A 10,469-nucleotide genomic window follows, 5' to 3' on the forward strand; every position below is an offset into this window, starting at 1 on the left:
GGCTGGGAGTCCTGAAGCTTTTTAAGTATGTATTCGAATATCTTATGGCAATAAGCCCGCCGCCCACCCCCCACCCCACCCCGCGCTATACCATTTTCACTCAGCGGCTGGTCAGCGGTCACGTTTATGAGGTAAACATGGCGATCGCTACCTGATTACCGTTCTTGTCGATCAGAAAATCAAAATACCAGCGTGATATTGCCTCCAAGATGAAGCAGTTATGTTATTTGATTCGTACTTCACATTCGAGTCGAAGCTTGAGTGGCACAGGTTATTTCTTACGGTGGAATCGACTAGGGGAATTCGAACACTAGTTGTAGTGTTTGAATTGTTGGAAGAATTGGTCGCACGGGGATGTAGGAATGGTAAGTTCAACGAACAGTTTCAAATTTTGCCGCTTGAATTGAAAGTAAAGTTCATTTGAATTGCTTTCGTATGTATTTCTGACGGTTTTAGATCTACCTGCTTGATTTATATCTGCTACGCTCCATATTGACAAGTCCCTCAAAATGGCGGCTAAACTTGGAAATTGCCAAAAATTAGGTAAGTTCACGGAGTTATAAAGTTTTCGTAAAGGTCGAGCCGCAAAGTTTTTTTCTGTAGTTACCTTTTCTATAGCACCTACTTCCTAGCTATGTTAGTTGGATCAGTTAAGAGCGCCTCACTTTTTCAAAAATTTGCATTGAATTTGATCGGTTTTGGCATGTGTGACTTAAGCGAACGGATAAGGTGTCATTCAAGTCTTCCTGTTTCCTTGATTGAAACGTGATGTTCACGAAAGTCACCTCGATGAATAAGATAGAGTTAATAAACATGGCTTTGGTATTTATTTTTTGCTAAGTTCCGTAGTTTTTTGTAAATTGTCCTTCAAAGTTGTCATAGATTAAAGTCTTGAAAAGTGTCACGACAAGCCTTCGCTCGAGTGAAATTTAATTTCCGTAAAACTCTGAAAGATAAAGAGATCCGATCAAACGGGTTGTGGTTTTAGTATACGCCCATGAATGTCTTACAACACACAAGAAATGAGCGAAATCCGTGTCTCAAGCAGAATCGACCGGACCGCTCTTACAGAGACACTCTCTTAATGATCGATTTATTGGACTTTTTGATGCAACTAGTTTTGCTTTTTTCCCCAGGTATTTTTCAACTGCATTTAACAGCAATTAGACACTTTGAAAATAAAAGGCGCTTAAAGCTATAAACCTAAATTATGGAGAAACAACTAACTTACTTGTGTGCAGCCTAAAGGTTTATTGACTTTCCGAAGCAAAGCATTTGACTTTCCATTTAGCAAAGTACCCGTGAAATTGTACATTACCAATATCACGGATCAATAAAATTTACTAGGAAATGGCGTGACTCATTTAGAAATGTGGCCGATAATTACAGCAACCGAAAAATAACAGAACCTTTGAAGAGTGTAGTGAAATCGTCCCCTTGTAAAAACCTCTAGAAGGCAAGGGGAACTTATATTTTTCTTTCTTTAAGATATTTCTTGACGGCTGAATGGCTATCAGAGTTTCGCTCTTATCAAGAAACTGGTTTAGCTTTCTTGGAAGGCCTGAATGCGAGGAAACATCGATCAACTCAAGTTCGCAATATAAACCATATAGGTCTGTCGCAATTCACTAGGATGGAAAGCGTACAATCCTCCTTATTTTATCCACATGAGAAACTAGTTTTCGATGCAACAGATCCTAGCAGTATATGTAGGATATGTGTTACATTTGTACTTAGCATATGACTTAGCTGCCAATACGTAGGTTGTCTGTCACTTAAACGAAGGGTTTACACTCGTAAAGTTAGCTTTAGTAACTGTCTCTATATTCGCCCTGAAACAGAGCTAACGCTCGAAACGTTAGCTTAAGAAACTCTTAACTGCGGCCAATTCACATTATCATCATAGTTGACTAAACCAAATTCTATAGCCCAGTTTGTCGATGATCAGACAGCGAAATCAGTTGGATGGTTTGAGGTTCGAATCCTCATCGCGGTGAGATGAAATATTTCCCGGTCACACGTTCGTGACAGATGCTCGCCATATATCGCTAAAAGTTTGGCCTCTTGATGATCAATTTATTTTCCTTTTTTATGCAACTAGTTTTTTTTTTCCTCAGGTATTTCCTCGTTGCATTTATCAGCAATCACGTTTTGCAAATAAAAGGCGCCTGAAAAGGCTGTTAAACCATAAACCTAAATTATGGAGAAACAATGAACTTACTTGTGTGTGGCCTAAAGGTTTATTGACTTTCCGGAAGCGTATTAAATATGATAACATTTAGAAAAGCATGCATATAGTATTTGTAATATACAAATTGTATATTACTTTTATAACGGATCAGGAGAAATTATTAGGAAACAGTATCGCTTATTTAGAGATATGGCCTATGTCATCAGTTACAGCAACTGAAATATAACAGTACCTTTGCGGAGTGCAATGAAATCGTCCGCGTTTACAAAATTCTACGAAAGCAAGGGGAAACATAGATTAACTCAAATTTGCAATACAAACAGGTCTCTCCCGATACACCAGAATGCAAAATGTACAATCCTTCCCAGTTTATCCACATGAGACACTAGCTTTCGATGCAACAGATCCTAGCGGTATATGTAGGATGTTTGTACATAGCATATGAGTTAGCTGCCAATACGTAGGTTGTCTGTCGATTTGACGAAGGGTTTACGTTCGTAACGTTAGCTGTAGTAACTGTCTCTACATTCGCCCTGAAGAAGAGCTAACGCTCGAAACTTTAGCTTCAGAAACTCTTTGTGGTGGCCAATTTACATTTTTATCTCAGTTGATGAAACCAAATTGTCTGAAGCTTAGTTAGTTGATGATCCGACAGCGAAATCGGTCGAAAAGTCTCAGGTTCGAATCCTCATCATGGGGAATTAAAATATTTCCTAGTCGCATGTTCGTGACAAATACTTGCCATCCATCCCTGAAAATTTGCTCTCTTAATGATCGATTTACAGGACTTTTGATGCAACAAGTTTTTTTTTCCCCACGTATTTTCCGACATTCTTTTACAGTTATCGTTACAAAATGCAAATAAAAGGCGCCATGAACTTATTAAGTGCGCAGCGTAAAGGTCGATCGACTTTCCGAAAACGTTTCAGTAATGCTGACATTCAGCGATACATGAAAATTGTACATATCTTAGATCACTGGTCCATGGAAATTACTAGGAAATGGGATGGGCACATCTACAAATACAACCTATCACTAACAGCAACCGAAAAATGGCAGTACCATTGAGTGCAGTGAAATCGTCCGCGTCTATAAACCTCTATGAAAGCAAGGGGATCATATATTTTTCTTTCTTTAGGGTATTTCATGACGGCTGAATGGCTATTAGAATTTCGCTCCCATTAAGAAATTGGATTAGCTTTCTCGGAAAGCCTGAATGCGAGGAAACATCGATCAACTCAAATTCCCAGTACAAACAGGTCTCACGCGATACACCAGAACACAAATTGTACAATCCTCCTCATTTTACCCACATGAGACACTGGTTTTCGATGAAACAGATCGTAGCAGTATATGTAGGATATATGTCACCTTTGTACTTAGCATACGACTTAGCTGCCAATACGTAGGTTGTTTGTCACTTTGACGAAGGGTTTACACTCGTAAAGTTAGCTTTAGAAACTGTGTTTAGATTCGCCCTGATGAGGCCCTAACGCTCGAAACGTTAGCTTTAGAAAATCTTTGCGGTCGTGGGCCAATTTACTTTTAATCTCAGTTAAAAAAAACCAAATTGTCTGTAGCTTAGTTGTTCCATAAACCGACTGCGAAATTGGTCGAAAAGTCTGAAGTTGGAATCCTCATCGTGGTAGTCGCATGTTCGTGACAAATGCTTGACATCTATCACTGAAAATTTGGTTTCTTGATTTACGGTAATTTTGATGCAAAATATTTGGCTCTTTAGCCAGGCATTTTCGGAGATTCTTTTCAGTTATCGTTACAAAATGCACATAAAAGGCGCCTGAAAAGGCTGTTAAACCATGAGACCTAAATTATGGAGAAAACGATTAGTATTAAGTATGCAGCCCAAAGGTCGATCGACTTTCCGAAAACGTTTAAATAGCGATGACACTTAGCAATACATAAAAATTGTACAGTTCTTATATCACTGGTCGATGGAAATTTCTAGGAAATGGTATGGCTCGTTCAGAGATGTGGCCAAAATAATTACAGAAACCGAAAATTAAAATGACATTACCTTTGAGTGCAGTGAAATCGTCCGCGTCCATAAACTTCTATAGAAGTAAGGGGAACTTTTTCTTTCTTGAGGATATAAATTGTGAATTTTCCTTCTTACCGCTCTTTTCCCTCGCGCTGATAGCACAGACTGTCAGTGTTAGGACAAGGGTTCAGCTACTTATATCGTGATTGCTTTCGTGGAAAAGCAGATACACATTATCTTCTCTGTGAAAGATTTCATCTGTGACCGAAATAACATATAGGTACGCAATACGTACATGCGCAAATGTGCGACCGTTCACGGTATTTGAACCATTAGGTTTGACGCCACTTGCTTTTGATGATTCATGAAAACAATCAGTGAATTTAAAGCTACCTGACTATTCTAAGGAGACCCTGTGACTTTTTTTATAATGCGTGGAGAGTGGTTTTGAAGTCTTCAACGCACAATGCGGAGATTATTTCAACAATAAATTGAGCTGATAAATTTTATTAAACGAATTGAACTTTGGAGGACGTTTGTAAGATTTTGATGAAATATTGTCTGATTTCTCAGCCGTTTTTTCAAAAATTCCGATTATATGATAATTTTATGCTTATATGTAAAGCATTTGACTGGTGACTTGCATTCCAACTTTGCAATGGTTTTCCTTATTCCAACATCTGTCTAATATGGAAGCAGGGGACGTAAATGCTCACTCAAATTTCGGACATGGCATACAGATGTAACAAACAAAATGCATAAGTCTCTCTTAAATGGGGGCTAAAAATCCATTTTTGAGAGTTAATAGATGAAGTGTTGATTTTTATAAAAAACTATTTGGAATACCATACCTATTCAGAGACTTCAAAAATAATATTTGGTGAAAAGATAGCTTTCCCGAGAACGGTCAGAAGGATTTCTGAGAATTGTTTTTGTCTAAGCCTAACTGGAAAGCTACGTAGGTTGTGGAGCTTTGTGTTCTTTTGCAAGGCACGAAACTCTCACAGTACCTCTCTCCACCCTATAGGAGTAGGGTCAGTGGCGAATTGTCAGGGAAGATTGATGAAACTGCTTGGAGGTAACTTCGCGATAGACTAGTGTCTCATCCCGGGGGGTACTCCTAGTCGCCTCATGCTACAAAAAAAAACATAATAGTTTTTTTTTTCATCTGTTGCTAAGCCATTAAAGTATGATAAAGGGGGAAAACTAAAATAACGAAATCGCAAAATCGATAACATTGTGTCGCGATTGTTGTAACTTCATTATTTACCATAATGAGGTTTTGCTTATCAAAACTAAGAAAGGTAACCATTGACAGTTCAGTGAGACTTTTAATCACAGTTTATACCCCAAGTTTTATTTCAACTAGGGGTCAGCAAACGATGTATAAAAAAAGGTAGAGTATTCTATGTGACACCACGTACGACCGTGTCTCTTACGATAATCGCTTCTTTAGGGTAATAGGTGCCACAGTTTTACTAATAAAAAGCCTGAACTACATATTTTTAATACTTAGGTTAAAAGAATCTAGCTAGGGAAAAAACAGTAACCATGATAAATATTGATATATGATGGTGTCCTCAAGTATCGCCGGTCTTTGTTGATGCCAAGCATTAACACAATTTGGAGGACTATCACCATTACCCAACAAAATGTGGAGACTCCTGCGAAGAACGTTGCTCGACCATCCAAACCGAAAGTACGGTTTAAGTAAACGATACCACATGGCCAGGCGAATAACAATAAGAACTGTGTAAGAGGATAAGGTACACTCATGAACAATGAGTATGACCATCACTCTTTGGTTGTTGGTACAAAGCCGTAAAAGAGCAAGAGAGCACAACAAGTGGTGTTCCAACGAGGCTTCTTAATGAATTCTAACTTAGAAAGAGGGTAGAAGAAAAAGCATCTACGCATGAAAAACCAAATATGATACTACTTGTATCGAGCAAAGTTTTAAATCAAAACCCCTGTCAATCCGATATCATTCGTTAAAATAAAACCCCTCCATATCCTTCAACTACTTACAAACTCCAAATCTCTCATGATGCTTAGCGCAGTTTTCAAGTAGGTTTTGTCGATCCGCCCTACCCTAGGTTGGTTCACTAGAGGCTGTATAGGGACACCTGGGCCTGGAACGGATTGAACAGGTTGTCCAGTGGGGGCATAGCCTTGTTGTCCAGTGGGGACATGCCCTTGTTGTTCCATTGGACACTGTGCTCCAGACACTGCCCGTGGCTGATTAGAAGATATCTGCTGCATGACTGTATAACTGGTCTGACCGTGGGTTTGACGTTTGACTTCACCTGTGGTTGAAATAACGAATTATTGCCTGAGCTAAGCTGACGTTTGCTGTGGTCACGTGACTCTGTTTTGTCTATGAACTCTATAAATAATCTTATTAAGATATTTAAATATCAGTTACGTTAGTTGGTTCAATGGTAGCAAAAAGATGTCTAAACTCTTTAAATCAAATAGCCTCAAAAGCAAAATATATTTTATTATCAATTGTCTCCTTGAAGATTTTATCAAACAAAAGTCAAATGTATTGATTATTTAAGGTACACAGTTTACCATGGAGACACCTCAGCCCCTTGGAAGAACCCTCAGCTGTGAGGTTTCGTTTATAAAATCATATTAACTTTCGTTCTATGTTGGAAAAATGACTAGGTTAGATGAAAACTGCGACTTTGTATGATACCATTATCGAGGTTAAACATTTAAAATGATGTTTTCTTTGAGCCACAAAATTCAAAGTCCTAAAATGTTTGCTTGGTGATAAAGCAGCATTTGTGCATATCTATCAATTTTCGCGGTGTTATTAAAAGTTGCGGAACGACTTCAAATTATTGCTGAATAACGTATATTGCAGTTAACTATCGCGCTTTGTCACCTACCCCCTTAATAAAAGTAGTAACTATATGAACGTAACCTTTGGGTCCATTAAAAAAGGAACAGAGGAAATGACTCCAAGAGTCCCGGAATTGGAGATACTTCATACTGTCACAAACGTACAATTTCATTGTTTTACATTTGTTTTTCGAATTAAATTACTCAAATTGTTATTGGTGGGCTCATTTACTGCGAAGATCACCTCTTTATGACACAAAAACCTGATCTCCAGCTCTAGCCCGACCAACCTGCCAACTAATGAAGAAAAGATCATCTGAAAGGGATCAACTGTAGTAGACCCGAAATAGTATAATTTTCACTGCATCCTTTTATCCTTCTATTCTTTTAACTGCGGAATCTCGCAGCTATGGACATTGAATTGAATGAGGCCCCTAAAGGACTCCTTTTTGAAGTCCATAGCTAGATTTTTACAACAACGAGTTGACTTTCCTAAATATGGAGAATATGGCATGTCTCCCAAGCGCGAGATCTCGTGATCCTTTTGGGGCAAAAAATTAGTATTTCCGTCGTCTGTACCAGAAATTCCGCTTCATTGATTTGACTAACACTCCGTTCGTGTCCATCCATAGAATGCAAATCATATGTCTAGGCATTGAGGAGCATTGTACCTTTAGCGAGAGTCTAAGAATTCGAAATCTAAGGTCATTTTCACAATTTTAATATTACTAGTACTTGGTTTATAAACATACATTCGTTTTCTTAGCGTTCTGAGGCCCTTAAAAACTCCTCTTGCTTTGGACACAAACTGCAGATTGGCAATGATCGTTATTTCATCGACTTTCTGCGAAGAAACTCGATACTTGAATAAGGCACTTGAGCGGTTTCTTAGAAAGACAGAAAGAGGAGCCGTAAGCTTGTTTATGAAGCACAACCTAAACATTTAAAAAATGAGTTACGCTCAGCTCACCGCAAAGACGACTTCAGCTACAATCTGCATATAAGCAATGATTGTTTCGCCGATTTTCTGCGTACGAACTCGATACCCGAAGAAATTATAAAGGCGATAGGTTTCCTAGAAAGATAGGGAAGACAAGTTTTGAGGCCGTTTACGCAGTTACCCAAACATTAGTAGAAAAATGACATTCGAGCGGTTCGGTTGGTTTTTCCGAGAACGTGAATTCTAATTGTGGTCGTATACCTAGAATAAAACAGACATGAGCTTGTTTAGAGGAACTGTTATCGTTTTGTCCTGATTCGGAGAAACAAAATAAAGTCAGTGTTTATTACAGAACCTTCTATTGAAGCGGTTGATCGTGCACCCTTCTTGTTTACGTAATTGTGTTCGATTTTAAATTCAAACACGCTTTCATAATTTTTAACTTAGTAGTCATAAAATAAAAAAACGTATCGACCGAGCTCAAGAGTGCTTATTAAATGAGCTTGGTCAGGCTTAGCTTCTTCAGAGGAATTGATATCGTTTTGTCCTGATTCAGAAGGAATAAAGAAGAAGTTTTTATTACAGAACCTTCTATTGAAGGCGGTTAATCACACGCCCTTCCTATGTTTGTAATCGCGTTCAATTTTAAATTCAAACACACTTTCATAGTTTTTAAAACCTTATAGATTGCTCTCGACACTCAATTGAAAGCAGCCGCAACAATTTCGGGGAATGCAAAGAGATGGAACTAACTTAAATTACCGTCGATATTTAATACTCTGTTTAAAAGCATAATACATGTTTATAAATCCTAAATAACTAACATAGTTGTGGCTCAACATGCTGCCAAATATTAGTATTCCTTAAGACAGCACGCAGACATTGTTAAAATAAACACATTATTTTCTAATTGACATTTTTACTTTTCTATATCATCGACCATAACAGGGAAACGAAATCCCCCTAGCGAACACACATGATTTTTCTCCGCGGTGGACTGAACTTCTTTCCGCTTTTTATAAAAAAGCATATGATTTCGAGTTGTGATACTACATCAGGAAAACAAACAGCAATCTAAGAATTAATCCTTTAACCCTTAAGAGTGACTAGCATCTAATTTCTCCTTACAATATCAGCCCTGAATCGAACATCAAGGTCATGAGAATAAGGGAAATGATCAATAACTAAAGAACTCTTAACTGTTTATCAATTTCTCCTTTTCAGACCCTTAAGAAACGTATAAAGAACAGTACGGAGAATATGCATACTGATGTTAGGGTGTAAAGGGTTAACTAAAAGCGACCCTTGTCTCATCACTACGCAAAAATAGTTTATCTTATGCGAATTACTTCAGAAACATTGGAAATCCATTGTAAGAATATTTTTCTAAATCAAAGACGAGAACAACAGTGTTGCAGTTTAAGTCAGGAGCACTCTGACCATGTACAAACATATTTTTTTTTTTTTTGCATTCACATAAAGTGACTGACTACATCTCTAAGTCAGTAAGTTCAAAAAGAGTATATCAGTATATTGGTTAGGCCCAGTCAGGTTAAAAAAAAAACTAAACCAAAACTTATCACAGAGAAATTTGTCGGTTTTTTTTTGTAACTGATTATCCCGATTACATAACTGTGAACAATCCGGCTGAAAAAATACAAACAAGCGTGATCCCATGGTGTAAAGCACAAAAACATGAAACCTAACATGGCAAAAAAGGATAGCTACAATGAGAAACATATCTCATCAACTTTACCAAATCGTTTCAGGCATCTCTAACGCTAACTGGGTTCAACACGCTGGTATATCTCTTAAGCTAGATAAAGGTTTTCTTTCCTTGTTCAAATGGCACCTTTGGGTTACATGGTAGAAGACTGAATACCAGGCCCCTGAGCCGTCTGTGCAGTGTTGTCGGTTTCTTCCTCTCCTCTTTGTGTAAGGATCATTTTGTAGAACAATCGAACGCTTTCAAAGAAAGAAAAGCAGACCAGAAAACCAAAAATCTGTCGAAAAAGGAAGAAAATCTTTATTACAGGTTGGGGTTTAGTGAGGAAAAAAGTTTTGGATTACTTAAATCATTAAGTTTCACTCCTCAAAGAAAAACCCACCGTCCCCTTATGAGGCGGCTGTTTATGTTTTGTATGTAGATAAGTTGACTTCAAACATTGAAAACGGATTCTACTCGGCGAACTACTTACGAATCTGAGTTCTCTTCATGCGTCTATTTTCCCTGTAATGATAAAAGGTCCCATAACATATTCGTAAACTTTTTTCTCTGTGGCACATATTGAGGCTTAAAGGATAGACTACCGTTCTAGATTACCAGTGCTAAGTAGAGTTCATCAAGATTAATCCTTATAGCCAAGGGCAGTAAGTCGTAAGCCTTGGACATCTCATGCGCATGAAACACGTGGCTCAGTGTACAAGCCACCAGTAAGATGGTCAGGATGATATGCACAATGAAGCACTGTGGAGAAAAAGAGAAAAGT

General features: G+C 38.0%; 1 protein-coding gene and 1 long non-coding RNA gene across 3 annotated transcripts in view; one reads left to right on the forward strand and one right to left on the reverse strand.

The window, feature by feature from the left end:
• LOC113665686 (glutathione synthetase) overlaps positions 1-4,431 on the reverse strand; it is a 22,303-nt gene extending 17,872 nt beyond the window's left edge. The window contains exon 1 of the mRNA XM_089200250.1: positions 4,227-4,431. The gene's annotated coding sequence lies outside the window, so the exon portion shown is untranslated. The remainder of the gene's footprint in view (positions 1-4,226) is intronic.
• Positions 117-7,255, forward strand: LOC149048033 (uncharacterized). 2 transcript variants are annotated; one of them, XR_016184949.1, is made up of 3 exons: positions 117-365; positions 457-543; positions 6,287-7,255. It is a non-coding gene; the product is annotated as an uncharacterized LOC149048033 (long non-coding RNA). The 2 variants fall into 2 exon arrangements; XR_016184948.1 differs by having other exon boundaries at positions 120-365; positions 5,707-7,036.
• Positions 7,256-10,469: the final 3,214 nt, after the last annotated feature.

This window comes from Pocillopora damicornis, chromosome 3, assembly GCF_964200805.1.
Source record: "Pocillopora damicornis chromosome 3, jaPocDami1.2, whole genome shotgun sequence".
Taxonomy (NCBI): Eukaryota; Metazoa; Cnidaria; class Anthozoa; order Scleractinia; family Pocilloporidae; genus Pocillopora; species Pocillopora damicornis.